Below are 7,490 nucleotides of genomic sequence, written 5' to 3'. Positions count from 1 at the left end.
TTACCATAACTTGCTGATAATATCTTTCAAATAAACAAACAGAAAACATGCCATAAGACACGCTTGATACAGTTCTGGAAAAGTGCAACTTCACCATCAACATAACGTAGTGTTGATGATGAACAGAAACACGACTGTAGATAAGCAACGTATAGCAAATTTTAGCAGTTTTAAATTTTCTAAATTTAACAGTGTTTCACTGTCTTCAGGACGAAATTAAGACCCAAATCCTTTCACCGATCTTTAAAAGTTTCCTCATCTATAATGCTACCGCTTCTAAATGCCAACATTTATATTTTCCTAATTCTCTCAATTTCCCGAAATCAACATATTTGACGTTCATGAACTCCGCCAGTCAATCACGAAAAATTGTAAATTCTCTTTATCGAACGCTGCATATCTCAACGATGACAGTGAAGAAGCACCTTGGATAGAATTTCTTTGATCCTGTTTCTCAGATCTCGATTGAAATAACCGTAGATCAGTGGATCCATGACGGAATTTCCCAAAGCGAGTAGACTTATAAATGATCGTACCTCCAGCGATATCAGTCGAGGTGAATAAAACGCATCTATCAGTAATGATAGAAACAAGGGAAACCACGAAATTTCGAAGTATGCGAGTATGTAAATGACCGTTCGAAATGCTTTACGATTGCTTTTTCGGTTGGTGTGCCGTTTGCTTTTGTTTTGCGCCTTCCCTGCTTCAATGTTCAAGTCAGAAACCGATGCGCCGTTGGACACGTGATTTTTGGAGGCATGGTTTTCATCATTTTCAACGTTTCCTCGATCTCCTTCGCTTCAACTTCGCAGTGCCTGATGCGGTTGGCTTGTCTGTTCGCTTCACTTAGGATGCGGCAATACAGGGCCGTAGACACGACTATTGGAATGACGAGCCCCATCAGAAAGAGGACGACAGCGTATCCTGGAGGATAGACCTCGCCTCTCTGACAAGTATTGGTTGTCCTCCGCCATCCCATCAAGGGCAGAAATCCTATGATAAAAGCGTAAACCACACAACAATATGATGATCAGAGCACGACATTTACTCATTGTCACGCTGTATTTGAGAGGCGACGTAATTGCAAGGTATCTGTCAACGGTGACGGCGACGATGTTAGCGATAGAACTGATGCAGACTATCACCGTAAAAGACGCTGCATACCTACAGGTTGAGTATCCCTTCAGTAAAGCAGTTGAGAAGACGAAATTTACAGGAATGACGACCACTCCTACCATCAAGTCACTTGACGCCAAACTCAAGATGAAGAAGTTTGTAACTGTTCGCAAACGTGCCGTGGTCAGAACGGCAAATACAAGAACCCCGTTACCAAGGATGATCAAGAACATCAACGTAGCGAGCACTGACCAATGGAAAGCTTTAGCCAGATTCGAATCCACATCAAACCTGTCCAAGGTATCGTTGATGCTACTGTTTGCAGTCATCTCGATCGATCGGATGGAATTGACTTTGGAAGGATGGCTTGGAAATATCGATATTTAGATACAAGTAAAGTCCTCAGAACAGAAGCCTTTACATTCACAGATTGATCACAATACTTGACACTTACGACAGTCTAACCAACATAGCTGAAACACGAATAAAACATTACAAAGTTCAATAGCTCAGATTTTAAAAGAAAAGTAGTATGCATTGTCCTCATAAACACCATTTGTGTTTTCCCGCTATTATAGATCATTTTAAGTATTTTTATATATAATCCCTTCGGCTCGACGTTGTACGGCTCCGCGAAAAACACTCGTATACGATGACGTAAAACAGAGAAAAATACCAGGGGATTATATATTTATCACATGAACAGTCTTCCTATTTTTCTTTTGACGTCGATGGATCAAAATTATCGTTACAAATTGCATGAATTTCGTCGCGATTTGTGTTTTGCTTACGCGGATTACTTTCATTTATAGAGTAAAGTGGTCCGTCACCCAGGAGATACTTTCATTCATAAATCCCATCAAGCTGAAATTGAATACATCAAATGGTATCTCCACCAACCAAACGTACGGATTCGGTCACGTGAACGTGCCAATCATTGTCTCGCGCTGTACTGATGCCAAGGCAAGTCAGCCATCGGTGGACATAACTTCCATCGTGCTAGCGACGGATAGAATTCAGAGTTATTTAGAATATTTACAAATGGATTTTTGAAGTAAATGCAACGAAACGATCGAAACACTAATTCTCATTCTCAGAGATGCATGCCGTTGCTTTCAAAATATCACTCAAGTTTACGACCGTGGCGAGCGCGAAAGATTCCTTTCGATGACACACTGAGTGTACCTCATTCATGTCACCGGTCTCTGCCATGCCGGTGTCAACTCGTTAATCTCGATCTCGGTCGTCAATGTTTTCGTCTTAAGGATTTTGATGTTTGCAGTGACATATATCTCACCCGTAGATACATCCTAATTTTACTTGACGGAAACTCTGTTTTGAGTGTTGTCTGAGTCAACTTTCGAAGTACATCGGATTCCACAGCGCTGCACTGCATGCACAGCGCAGCTGGTCTTCGCTACAGCCTTACGCCGCGCTACAGGTTTGATTCCGAGCGAGAATTTACGGAATTTTTGTATGATGAAGGAAATTTATCGTTGTTAGTCGAATGACTTTATGCTTGTGCCTCCTATGTCGCTTTCCCGAAGATTATACTGTACTCATTTATTCAGTTGAACTTCCGTTGAGGTGTAGATTTCAGGTTTATCGCCAACCGGGATCGCAAGGTACGACGTCCACATTGAGCCTTATACGACGCGACTCGACTGGCGCTGCGACGTTACTAAGCTAAACGATCGGCGGTATCCCTATTCGATTCTCGGGAACAGCTATAGTTTTAGCGACTCGAAATTTCGCTGGACATGCCTTCTATGTTTGGATTTATCGGGTCACCTTTTTGTAAAAATGTCACGAGAGTACGTCATCGATCACGACAAATCGGTCTATGTTCACGTCGTGACCCACATGTATCTGTGTATGAAAGTACCATGCAAGAAAAAAGTTCCGGTTGATGACGTACAACAGGGGTAATTCGGATTTCTTATTCGTCCTGTTCTACGTCACACAGGTGGGAATTCGGGCCAGTTCATGTGATAATATCTCATATGCCTGTAATTAGCATGGAGGATCTGTGAATAACTGCAGCATATGACTTTTCTTATATTTGCTCATCAACAACTTTGATCAACTTCAATAGCATTAACACCAAATTCACGATGAAATTAATGTATGCCGTGTGTACTATTCTTTGAACTACTTACCTGACAAAATATACCTTTCCGATGTAATCTAACCTCCAAGCCTAGCCGAACTTTGGACACGCATTGCATCTAAAAAACAAAAAAATGCCCATTGATGTTTTATTTTAAGGGTCGTTACGCAGATGGACTAGTTACGCGGGTTACTAGTTATGGTCGTTACGCAGATGAAACGCGCATAATGTGCCATTGATCAATGCTCGAGGTAGTTTCATAGTGCAATGCAAGACTGCCACTTTGGCAACGACGTTTGTAAGAATGTGCCCAGAGTAATCAAATTGAAACTTGGTACACTGAGTAAAATACGCGATGACAAGGAGGTTTAGCAACAACCGAAATGAGCATATCTGATCAAATGCTTTCAAAATATAGGAGTTTGGCAATATGTCGTCTGCATGGACCCAATCATTCATGCATGTATAAATGATTAATCATAACATCACCGGGCCGATGACGTGTGTCCTTTATGTCTCCATTTCATGATTCATGGTACTGTTGGCAAATTTTACTTTTTGAGTGCAGTTTACGATGTAAAATAACACCATTCATATTCAACAGAATTGTACCATCATATTTTGCTGGGAAATTGATCATCCATGGATTGACTGGTGTTCTAAATTTTGACACTAATTAGTCACGAGTTTTTGACAGGATCCTGGTTAAAAATTTATACCAAATACTCTAGGTCTGTAGGTAAATAATTTCAATATATTGTACCTTAATATCGCTAATCTTTGCGATCTGGCGTCATCTTATGTGATTCGCTTGTTTCTAAGTATATCTTTAATGCAATGATAGCATGTGGTCTTTAGCACAGTTCCAACAAATGCCACGCCATTTAAGAATACATTTGTTTTCTAACTGAAAAAAGGCAGAAAGTTTAACATGTCTGGGTGTGGCCCGTAAGTGTCTTCACCTTTACCATGTAATGTGTGTGAATATAGCGGACGGTTGGTGTGAATACTGGGGATGTGGGTATTTTACTGGAATGCTGAGTTTCACGTACTTTATGCGCACGCAACAAAAGTTAGCCATTGCTTTTGTGTAACGGAAACAAACATCTTAATATTCGATTCCAAATGAAACGATGTCTACCATCGTTACCCACCATGGACTATTGGTTAAGGCTATGAAGCAGTTTCTTACGTAGACATGCGTGATATTCGTCCATACGATCGTGTTACGTGATGTTTTGGATTTCAGCACAGAACAAGGCCATGAACCATTCTGACTGACTCTATTATCCTTCATATGACATTTTCTTTTTCATTAATAATATTGATAGGCTCACAGAAAGAACGATACGATATCACAATAATCACGAAGCCAATTGTAAGTTTCGCTTTTTTTATTACACCAGCTTATGATCGTGGCTTGTTCAAGGGCTCATTTTCCTGTGTGGTTTTAGCACCACTGAGAATTCACGTATGATTAAACCTCACCCGAAAGTGGTTGTTCTGTTAAGTGAGGTTTAAAACTCAGCAATATCGAATTTGCGCCACTCGGTGTAGATAAAACATGTCGGGGCAATATCGAAACCGAAAGGTAGTTCGAGACTGATAACAGTAGATAGTTGAACATTACAGGCGCCATATGTTTGTCATTAAGAAGGCGTCTTTTGTAATTACAAATTAACACCATGTTATGGTTGTGTATACAGTGTACGCATTTTTCGAAAATTTCCCAGTTTTACTGTATGCTCAAGGGTTCATGCGCAAACTGTGGTATTTTGATGCACATTGGCAATGCATGAGAATTATCGGAAGGGATGTCTACATCGAAGAATTACACTTGTTTATTTTTATTTACCTCTTACCCATTCTTTCGATCACACAATTCTAGAAGAAAAATAAGCAATAGGTGTTTAAATTTCGCCACAACTGAATTCTTGTAATAAAAAAATTACCATACAAATATTCCCCGTTGACAGCTCAGATAATTCATAAAATTTGTCTACAATATGCCCGGTAAAATATGTGGTTAGGGATTGGTGAGTTTCTTCGGCCTGGGGTGGTAAATATGCTTTGCACCCTCCCTCCCCCTAATGAAAAAAACAAAACAAAATTAGGCTGACGGTCGAGACCAACACTCAAATTCAGGTTTACCCTTACCGAGTCAAAGGTAACATAAAGGTGATACATCTCTCTCTCTCTCTCTCTCTCTCTCTCTCTCTCTCTCTCTCTCTCTCTCTCTCTCTCTCTCTCTCTCACCTCTAAGGAGTACTTTGTAAGGCTTTGTCATTCGCCTTTTCTCACCATCATAGTGCGATCGGTTTTTTACAGCTCTCCAGTATTGTAAGTTATTTCTTCGTTCATACTGCTGTCCAGACACCAGTTTGTTGTCAATATCTCGTTTTGCCTTCACTTTTGGTACCTTGTATGAATCCCGCTTTTGATTTTACATATTTTTTACACTTGTTTCATTGATTTTACATTTCCTATGATACGTGCTAAGCCCAGCTTTACTTTTACATCTCTTGTACGCAATATCTCTCTTTTCATTTTACTGTGTTGTACCGTTGTTGTTGTTTTTAATTTTAATCCTTTTTATCCGCTCATGTTATTATTTTAAACCCTGAAGAAGACCTCCTGTGTGTGGTCGAAACGTTGGTCTTTTAATAAAGGCTTAACCGTAGACTACCGGACTTGTCTCCTTTACCAAACTCAACTATCATGCCATTTATATCTTTAACGAGGGGAAAATGTTACTGGTAGTGTAGAATATGAGCTTGTTTTTAAGCGTGTTGAATACACTGTCTTAAAATAACAACTGTTACAGAAAAGTTACCATAAATATTGGATTACCTCAGAGACTTTTTATAGCACAGATTTGATCAACCCCTGTACGTAGTACCGAGTGTATGTTTACAATCGAAAATTTAGGGACGGTGCAAAGCCTGATCTCTCACTGCGCGTGCGTACAATTCCCACGCCAGTGTAAAAAATAACGCGCAGTTCGGCCTGGTTTCGCATGGTAAAATACACTGGGAATTACAAACGTGACAACAGTGGGTGCATTTTTCGAAAACGACTCGAATAACAGATCGGTACTGAGGACGTTATAAGTATAAGTTCTAGAACTTCATGCTATTATCCTTGTCACACAAGATATGAATAAAAATTTAATAAGACAACAAGGAAATAAAGTTCAACTGAAAACACTGGACACCTTTAGAGTCAGGGACACCTTTTAGGTCTTCACACACGTCGTAGGAATCTCAAAAGAAGGAATTTGAAATAACACAAGTTTTCCATAATAGTAAAGAAAGAAGGTCTGCCTCACAATTTGAATTTGACAATACACTGAAAACAAACCGACACAAAACGAGTTTAAATTAAGAAGTCGTCACTCACTATTCCGAAATATTATTTTAACGTTCTCAGTAATATTAGAACACGATTGGAACTAAATTTGGATAATTGGATGGTGAATGATGTCGGTTTAATCCGCAAATATAACCTTATCTACTTGTCTTTGTAAGTTACACAGTTGTTTTTATATTGCAACATTCAGCTATAGGGAAACTTACTCTTTTGAGAAATTTGGAAATTATAAAGACTCAATTATCCGAAATTTTTGTTGTAAGCTTATATCACGCTGAGGACTATTTATCATAAATCAATCAATTAAATTATTTCAAGCTCTTTTCAATAATTAATTGCTATTATCCTGTCACACAGTTGTCACACCGTAGGCCAATTATTCTAAATGATGTTTTCTTACCTGTTAGAGGAAAACAGTTCAAGTCCAAGAATCAACAAAATACTGAGATTGTTGTGCCAATATTTCCTACCAAGGGACCTTACCACCACCTTTATAAAAGCTACAACAGCACTTGATGCAAAATGATTGGTCGATATACATAGTAACTTACCAGCACATCGTTTGTCGGTTCGGTATCTTAGATTTTCAGACTTCTCCTGTTAAAATAGTTATTTTGTGTGACTTTGCCTCGTCACAATCAAACTGAAAGAAATGACCATATAGGACGATATATTTATATTTGAAGCTAACGGAAGACCCGCCTCCGCTAAGGTTGTACAGCAGGCCTTCTCATTGCGGTTTCCAAAGATGAAGCTTAAATGTCTTTCTTAGGATTAACAGTGTATTGATTCGCGTGTTCAAGATTGCCATATCTTCACACGACTCAAGGGTGAGCTTTGGTGCGTTCTTTCCCTGTTTTAATGTCTAAACAGCAAAATTGACAGCCTTCGGCTG

The 7,490-nt window shown here is 39.3% G+C and overlaps 1 long non-coding RNA gene across 1 annotated transcript; it reads right to left on the bottom strand.

Moving 5' to 3' along the window:
- Positions 1-1,447: 1,447 nt before the first annotated feature.
- On the bottom strand, positions 1,448-7,290 carry LOC139146087 (uncharacterized). Its single transcript, XR_011555074.1, has 3 exons — positions 7,147-7,290; positions 3,276-3,344; positions 1,448-1,589 (listed from the first exon to the last, which is right to left on the bottom strand). It is a non-coding gene; the product is annotated as an uncharacterized lncRNA (long non-coding RNA).
- Between the last annotated feature and the right edge of the window lie 200 nt (positions 7,291-7,490).

The sequence above is a fragment of the Ptychodera flava genome, chromosome 12 (assembly GCF_041260155.1).
Source record: "Ptychodera flava strain L36383 chromosome 12, AS_Pfla_20210202, whole genome shotgun sequence".
NCBI lineage: Eukaryota > Metazoa > Hemichordata > Enteropneusta > Ptychoderidae > Ptychodera > Ptychodera flava.
This window is presented reverse-complemented; position numbering and strand designations above follow the sequence as displayed.